The sequence below is a fragment of the Vicia villosa genome, linkage group LG1 (genome assembly GCF_029867415.1).
Source record: "Vicia villosa cultivar HV-30 ecotype Madison, WI linkage group LG1, Vvil1.0, whole genome shotgun sequence".
Taxonomy (NCBI): domain Eukaryota; kingdom Viridiplantae; phylum Streptophyta; class Magnoliopsida; order Fabales; family Fabaceae; genus Vicia; species Vicia villosa.
The window spans coordinates 238,604,580-238,613,895 of record NC_081180.1 but is presented as its reverse complement, the minus strand read 5'-3'; the positions used below and the strand labels follow the sequence as shown (position 1 = coordinate 238,613,895).

The window sequence follows — 9,316 nt, the reverse complement described above, 5'->3', positions numbered from 1 at the left end:
CATCCGGTAATATTCACTCATCCGATATATTATTTAATTAGTCCCACAATATAATTTATTTACACATTTCAATGAAAATAATCTAATGTTTATTATGTTTTTATTTAAGGTTGTTGTATGACAGAGTGTTGCGCGGGACTGTATTGTCTAACAGATTCCGTTTCGTGTCTTCCGCCCATTGCAGCGGAATGGAAATTGCTTCGGAACCGGAATCAGTTAGACAGCTCTTAGTCGATAGATTCATGTCCACCGGCAATTCAGAAAGTCTGCATCTTTGGGCGTATAATACCCGACCAGTAGGGTTAGTTTCTCATTCTTGGTTCATCTAATCTCTGTTTCTTTTGTGTATAGCAAAATTTTCATATAACCTATTGTTTTAATTTATAGAGCACACTGGTTGTTGCTTGCTATCAACCCTATAAGAGAAGTCGTGTATTATCTGAATTCGGTAAATGGTGACTGGACCAATTATCCGGCTATGAAGGAAATCGTTGATTTGTAAGTGGGATCGTTCTAAATATTCGTGTATATTTATATATTTACTTATTTTTGGGATTGATCTAAACATATGCTTTTATATATTTGTTAGTTAGATCAATACAAGTGTTCCGAAGTCAACGGGACGCACAGGTATCCCGGACTAAATCAAACAACATTACTTGGATCAAAGTGCAGGTACATTATTTTTCACAATTTTGCTTATAATATTGATGCTACTTGATAAAACAAGACAACTATAAAATCTTATTTGTTTTTCTATGTAGTGTCCGCAACAGCGAAACAGTTCAGATTGCGGATACTTTGTTTTGAGGTTTATGAAAGAAATCCTTCAGGCGAATCAATTAGAGATTCCGCTCACGGTATGAATTTATAACTTAAGATAATTTCATATAATTTATTACATTTAACTAAAGATATCATTCATATTATGTTTTTGTTTTGTAGTACCTTGACGAATTCCGTGCTGCTGGGTACCCGAGACTTAAGTTGGAAGAAATCAAAGAGGATTTGTGTCACTTTTATATTAAGCAATTTTTCATGTAGGATTTGTGTCGATTTGAACTATAATATTATTGATGTTGTAATGATGTATATATATAATTTTGGATATTATAATGGTATTATATTAGTGTATATATATATATATATATATATATATATATATATATATTGTCTTACTGATGGCTGAAATTATATCGTCGAAAATATATTACAGGTCGAAAATATTACAGGTTGAAAACATATTACAGGTCGAAAATATTACAGGTCGACTGGGAGGATTAAATTACAGGCTGCACATTAAAATACATCATTTAGCAACGACAGCGCTTTTGAAAAGCGCTCTTAAAGGTCCACCTACAAAAGCGCTTCTTAGTAAAAGCGCTGCCAAAGAATAATAAAAAAGCATAAAAAAAAAACGCAACATACGAAAGCGCTTTTGGAAAAGCGCTCTTATAGAGGGGGGATACCAGAGCGCTTTTTCCAGGAAAGCGCTCTTATAGGGGGGTCTACCAGAGCGCTTTTTCCAGAAAAGCGCTCTTATAGGGGGGCCTACCAGAGCGCTTTTTCCAGAAAAGCGCTAGGGGGGGCCTACCAGAGCGCTTTCTGAAGCGCTTTTGTTACCTACGCTAGCGCTGGCTTTCACAGCGCTTTTAAGCGCTTTTAAAGCCCATAAAAAGCGCTTTTAAAGGGCTTCCGCGTTGTAGTGTAATATGAACTTCCTAAAGAACCTTACATATAACTAGTGGGAAACCCGTGCTCCCGCACGGGTACCTGCGTGGGTTGGTCTAGCTGTAGCACATATGGTGTATTTTTTGGCAAAATGAAAAAGCATAAAATATTTGTAGGTGTAAGTAGTATTCAAAAACATAATTTTGTAGTGGATTCTTGTATAATTGGAAACTACATTTGAATATTATAAGAAGGTTGATAAAAAAAATAATAAGTCCATATTTCAAAATAATTTGTTAGCAAACTTAAATAGTCTTATAACAATAAATGACATGGAAAAAAATGTACATAAAGATAACCCTAAAAGGAATATATAAAATAGTTTGAAAATATTATTATAAAACAGTGTAGAAAACTAGAAGGTTTATTGAATTAAAAGCAGTACATTGGTAATCCAAAAAGGTAGTAACAATATTGGAAGGTCATAAAAAATTCAAGGTGTACGAAATATAGTGTGTTCATCCTTTACACTCACAAATCACCGTCATCGCAAACAGTAGGCGACGAAGCATTCATCAACCATGGCGAATGAGAAGGTGCACGAAGAATAGAAACTACCGGCCATGGACGATAAACCATCGCAGTGAGATATTTTCCGTCTTCAACTGTGTTTCTGTGTAACGCATCTTTTCGGTGTCCATTCATCCGTGTAAGATTCAGATGCACCATAGTTTATTCATGGATGAATGTCATCGTTTATGAACATTTTTTTCCAAAGTCGACCGCGATTATTGCAAGTTGGTCGCAGATTCGTCCTTTTCGTTTGAAATGGTTGTTAGGGTGTAGCTTAGATTTGAAGTAGATTTCCATTTTGATACATTACTCAGGCTTACCGGATGCCGACTGTTTGGTTAATTAGGGATTTTTGACGTATTTTTAGAAAACAATTTTGAAACTATTTTCGGACGCGTTTATGGGTTGGAAATCTGATTCTTGGCCAAAAGCCAAGATTCTCTTTAAGTTAAATTTTCCAAGTTAAAATCACTTTTCTAGTAAGACAAGTAATTAATTTCTTAAAAATAGGTTCACTACTTTAACGCAATGCACACTGTTCATATGTGACAAATGAATGAGTAGACTTAAAGAGTAAACTCGGTTCTTAGTACGCGAAAGCGACAAGTTCCCGTTAAATTGTTCCTTTCAATAAGTAGAAAATATTGCCCCATAAGTAATTCTATCCATGTGTAACTGGAACACTGTCTGATATACGTGAATTACATTCGAACTTGTTGCTTTTATCTACTATTTACTTTAATATCCATTTACTTTCTTGCACTCATATCAAATATTCTCAATCGCCTCGGATAAAGACCTTAACAATAGAGTTGATAGATTGACGACTTGGTGTCCGTGGTTCGATAATCTTGTATATTACTTCGATAGGCTGTGCACTTGCAGTTTTGTTTTAGACTCTGTTTACAGACCCATCAAGTTTTTGGCGCCGTTGCCGGGGAACAATCTTTGTCAAATTTCGTTCCCCTGTTGTTATCACATTTAGACTAAGGTTTTATTAGCCGGTAGATGCGTAAGAATCGTAGCACCGGAAACTTATTAGATCCTTTAGTGGAACTTGAACGTGACACCCGAGCACACCTTTTTATCCGAAGGTTAAGAAGAGCAACGGTCGAAGACCGTAACCAAAGACCTCTTAAGGAATTTGCCCAACCATCTAATGAGGAGCCTAGTTCTAGTATAGTAAGCCCTGCTATAACAACTAATAATTTCGAACTAAAGCCCTCACTATTACAATTAGTACAACAAAACCAATTCGCTGGCCTCGCTACTGAGAACCCGAATCAACACCTAAAAGTGTTTATCCAGTTGGCTGACACCCTTAAGGAAAATGGTGCTTCACCCGAAGCAATTCGGTTGAGACTATTCCCTTTTTCCCTTAGAGGTAAGGCACACGACTGGTTAGACTCTCTTCCCGCCAACTCAATAACAACTTGGGAAGACCTTAGGAGAGTATTCCTTGCTAGGTATTTTCCCCCAAGCAAGACCGCTGTCCTTAGAAACCTGATCACTAGGTTCACTCAAAACCAAGGTGAATCACTTTTTGAAGCCTGGAAGAGATATAAAGACCTTTTGAGATCTTGACCACACCATGGCCTAGATCAATGGTTGATCATAAACACCTTCTATAATGGACTCCATTATAATACCAAAATGTCTATCGACACTGCCGCTGGTGGTGCATTGATGAAAAAACCTTACCCTGAGCTTGTGCCTTAATCGAATATATGGCCCAAAATCATTACCAATGGGGAGCAGAACGAGCAACGGTAAAGAAGAAGGAGACCCAAGGAGGAATACATGAGATAAGTTGCATAGAAAAAATGTAAACCAAAATGGACGCCCTAGCCTTAAGAGTAGAAAATATGTCTCAAAACCCTGCCACAGTAGTTGCAGTCTAAACGGAATGCTAACTATGTGGAACCCAAGGACATCAAACCTCTGATTGTAACCTATTGTTTGAGCCTAGCTCAGAACAAGTTAACTACACCCAAAAGAACCCTTTCTCTAATACTTATAATCCTGGATGGAGGAACCACCCGAATTTTTCCTATAAAAACAATAACCCAATAAAAAATCCTGGATTTTCGAGACCGCAAGGTTTCCAAACTCAAAGACAAAACCAACCTATGCAGGTTATACCACCGAAACCCAATCTTAGGGAGACGGTAGAAAATTTCATTATGGCCCAAAATCAGCAAAATAAATAGTTCCACAACCAAAACATTCATACGAATGACCTAATAGCAAAACTAGGAACCAAGTTTGACCAGATGATAACCCATAATAAGATGCTTGAAACTCAGATCTCGCAAGTAGCTCAAACACAAGCCACACAAACTACATTTGGAGGATAATTCCCTGGACAAACTCAACCCAATCCTAAAGGGCAAGCAAACGCCATTACCTTAAGAAGCGGAACCACTTACGATGGACCTAAAAACTCAACCTTGAGCGCACCCGAAAAACATGAGGAAAATGTCGTACCCACGGACCAAGTAGAGAAATCAGAGGAATCTGTAAAACAACCAAACCAAGGAGTAGAAACAAAAGATAAAGATTATTCACCACCTCCACCATATAAGCCACCAGTTTCATATCCGCAGAGACTTAAGCAACCCAAAATAGAAAGTCAATACCAAAAATTCATCAAGGTGCTAGAAAAACTTCACGTAGAAATCCCTTTTACATAAGCAATCACCCAAATACCATCATATGCTAAATTCTTAAAATACATTTTGTCCAACAAACGCAGACTCGGTGATCCGAAACCTTTAGAATGCAATTTCATTTCTAAAAATAAACTTGCAAAGAAAGAAAAGGACCCTGGAAGCTTTTCCTTTCCTTGCATCCTAGGAAATCATATGATCAATAAAGCTTTCTTAGACCTAGGAGCGAGCGTAAGTTTAATGCCTTTGGCAGTTGGCAAGAGGTTAAACTTAGGAGAACTTCAGCCGACTAAAATGTCCTTACAATTAGCTGATAGATTTGTCAAATACCCTATGGAAATATTGGAAGACATACCAGTCAAGATAGGTCAGTTGTATATCCCAACCGATTTCTTAGTAATGGATATTAAGGAAGATGAAGAAATTCTGATTCTCCTAGGAATACCATTCTTGCCGACAACCGGAGCCATAATAGATGTTAAAAAAGGAAAACTAACTTTTGATGTAGGAGATGAAAATATAGAATCCATTCTTTCCAAGTTCTTTATGGCACCGGTGATTGGAGATGCATGTAATGCAATCGATATCATTAACGAATGCATAAATGAACTTGAGCGAGACGAATCTATAATTAAATTACCTTAGACCCCCATTTTGGAGGATGATGGATTTAAGAGAATGGAATCCTAAATTGATGACAACCTCTATGAATGTTTAGCCCTTACCCCCAATCATATGCCGTGTCCTAAAAATCCATCTGTAGAACTTAAAGAACTACCCAAAAATCTAAGATATGAGTTTTTGGATGAAGAGATGAATCGACCTGTTATAATCAATGACACTCTAAACCAAAATGAAACAAATCAGCTCTTAGATATCTTTCGAATATATCCCTCAGCCTTAGGGTACAAAATCTCTGATTTGAAAGGAATAAGCCCATCCGTATGCATGCATCAGATTACGTTAGAAGCATATTCAAAACCCTCAAGAGAACACTAAAGAAGGATAAACCCTATAATGAGCGATGTAGTCAAGAAAGTAGTTCTAAAGTTACTAGAAGCTGGTATTATATATCAGATCTTGGATAGTGAGTGGGTAACACCATATCACCCACAAACCAGTGGCCAAGTAGAGGTATCAAATAGGGAAATCAAGCAAATCCTAGAGAAAACCGTTTCAATATCCAGAAAAGATTGGTCTGAAAAGCTAAAGGATGCACTATGGGCTTATAAAACAACCTATAAAACCCCTATTGGAACTACCCCCTACCAATTGGTCGATGGAAAGTCCTGCCACCTACCTTTTGAATTAGAACATAAAGACTATTGGGCTATAAAAACCTTAAACTTAGACTACCTGAAAGCTGGAGAAAAACGTATTTTGGACATACATAAGTTAGAGGAACTCTACCTGAATGCATATGAGAATGCCAACATATATAAAGAAAGAACAATGATGTGGCATGATAAGAAAATCACTAAGAAATATTTCAACATAGGAGACCCTATTCTTCTGTTTAATTCCAGATTACCCCCTTTTCCTGATAAGCTACTTCAAGATGGACAGGCCCATTCGAAGTATCAAAAGTTTTGAGGACTGGAGCAGTGGAAATCAAGAATAATTCATGCGCTCCTTTCGCTGTGAATGGACAGAGATTGAAGTTATATAAAGGAGGTGACTTGTCCATTGACTGCTCTAGTCAAACCTTGATAGACTCGCCAATACCAACGTAGAAAAGTGAGATCTTATCGTCAAGCTAACGACGTTAAACAAGCGGTGCATAGGAGGCAACCTATGATTTATTTCTTTTCTTTTTCTTTTATTATTTAATTTTTAGTTTTTAATTTATATAATATAGTTTGTTATTTGGACTAATCTTCGTATTTATGTTTTTCATGACCATATAACTTTTGTTACCTTTTTCAGGATGGATTTCATCGATGGATTGACTGTGACTTTCAGAGATGATACTCAAAGAGCCCGTTTTGCTGCACTGTCTGCTCAACTCATGCTACCGACCAGATATCCAGATCAGGCCTGCATGGAGGCAATAGGAATTAAGGCGAGTGTCCGATATCTATGCCATCAGATCGGCTGGGACGAGTACGCTGAGGACATTCATGTGACCTACAGGAACCTTACCTTGGAGTTCCTCAGTTCACTAGATTATGAGCCCTATGTAGGTAGTGGGGATGACCGTGGACGCATCAATTTCCGCATGTTCGGCATGGAGTACACCCTCGCCTTGAAGGAGTTTGGGGATCTGCTAGGATTCCAGACTACACCTAACGCCATCCCTGAGCTCCCACTGGGTTATTTCATGAGCAGTGACATTGACAGGTTCTGGAAAGCTATCACTGACGGAGGTAGTCTTGACCCGTCTGAGCAGTTATCCAAGAGGATCCACAATCCTGCCTTTAGATATTTTAAGATGATTCTATGCCACACCTTTTTTGGGAGGAGCTACTATGATCATCTCGTGACTGCTGAGGAGATTTTATTTTTGTATTGCACTAAACAATCACGTCCCATCGCGAGTGGGGTTTTCCTGATAGAGAGCCTCGATATGGCTCCGAGATCCACTGAGGGATATTTGCATGCAGGTGGGAATGTGTCACAGATCGCATCCGCTTTGGGTCTAGACAATAAGTTATTTCAGTTAACCCCATACTGTGGTAGTACTCGAAGATATAGATTTCTACTTGGACCGTGGACTTATGAGACAAGCTTCATTCCATCCGTATCAGTACAGACTTCTCATCGACGATCAGGCTGTCTATTATTTTACTCTACCTGATCCACAGATGACCTGCGTCTCCAACCGAGAAAATTGGAATTATTCTTTGGAGGGTTGGGGCGAGACTTTTGTGGTGCCAATCGATCCGTCAGTACCTGAGTATACCCCTGAGGCAGAGGATCCAGTTACAAAGGACCCAGTTCCTGAGTACACCCCTGGACCAGAGGATGAGCATACTACCGTTTATACTAATAACTTTGCTTTACAGGAACCGGATATTTGATCACAAATGGAATCTATGCGAGCAGAGATGGCTACACTCTGTCAGGAGGTAAGCGACCTGACTTTACAGGTTGAGTTAGATGGTGCCACTTATGCTGGTGAGATTGATGATTTGACTCATGAGATTGCTGACCTTTGACGTCAGCTTGCTAATATACGAGGTTCCGAGCATCCACCCGGTTGGTGATTTGGACTCCCATCGATCGAGAGACCTTCTCCATTACTACTACTAATATGCTGTTGATTTTTATTTTCCAGACTCATTTCTATTTTCCTGCCTATTTTATATTTTCTTCCCATTTATTATTAACTCTTAACAATATATATATATATATATATATATATATATATATATATATATATAAGAAGAAAATATTAGAAAATAAAAAGTTAGAAAGTAAAAAGAAAGACATAATGAACACATAATATATATATATATATATATATATATATATATATATATATATATATATATATATATATATATATATATATATATATATATATATATAACAAAAACAAAATTCTACATCAAAATACTAGGTACACACCCCAAGTAGTAAAATTGTGGCAAAAAGCATTGAGGCCCATCTAAAGAAGCAAAATCGGCCCAGCTGAAATTTCCAAAGACCGCGCCCGCGGACCTCCAACGGTCAGCAACGGCTAGTTGCGAAAAACAACCCCTTTTTCCATTTTCCCTTTCAAAACCATTATCTTCCATCATTAACCACCATTAACACCCATTTTCTGTGACTCCGTTGTCAACCTTCAATGCTATTTCACTGTGTAATACACTAAAATTGTTCTTCATTTTGCATTCATTATTACAATGTTAGGATTGATTATATACTGCAGAGTCTCAGAATTCTAAAAGCTTCTTTGACATCAACTTCTGCTAACAAAAGGTCTCAGCAATGTTTTTAATTTGCGGATGCTGTCGTAGACACAACTGTGGTTGCAATGTTTTGATTGTGTTAGTTGCTTTTGAATGTGTTAGTTGCTTTTGCGGTTGTTTGTCGCGTTGTAGCTATTATGGAGAAAAGTCATTTGAAATTTTCACAAAATCAATATGTTGTCATACTATTTACCCATCTTAGTAGTCTTATTTAGAGAAAGATTTAAAGTAGCTTAAATTTTGAGGTTACTGCGTTTTAATTTTTGCTAAAGTTTTGGACTATCTCTAATGCCTTGTGTTTTTGTAAGGGTTGTACTCTAGTGCGATTTTTCCAATCAATTGCTTATTAAAAAAAAAAACAAATCAAAGAATGCATTAGGATTCTGGTCTCATCCTCGCACAACCAAAAGATTATTGCAATTTTATGTCTATACAAAATACAACAATTTTTCATCATTGTTTAATATGTCACATTTCCACTGTTACATA

At 37.4% G+C, this 9,316-nt stretch overlaps 1 non-coding gene across 1 annotated transcript; it reads right to left on the bottom strand.

The window, feature by feature from the left end:
• Window positions 1-3,735: 3,735 nt before the first annotated feature.
• On the bottom strand, window positions 3,736-3,842 carry LOC131645399 (small nucleolar RNA R71). Its single transcript, XR_009297024.1, has one exon. It is a non-coding gene; the product is annotated as a small nucleolar RNA R71 (small nucleolar RNA).
• Window positions 3,843-9,316: the final 5,474 nt, after the last annotated feature.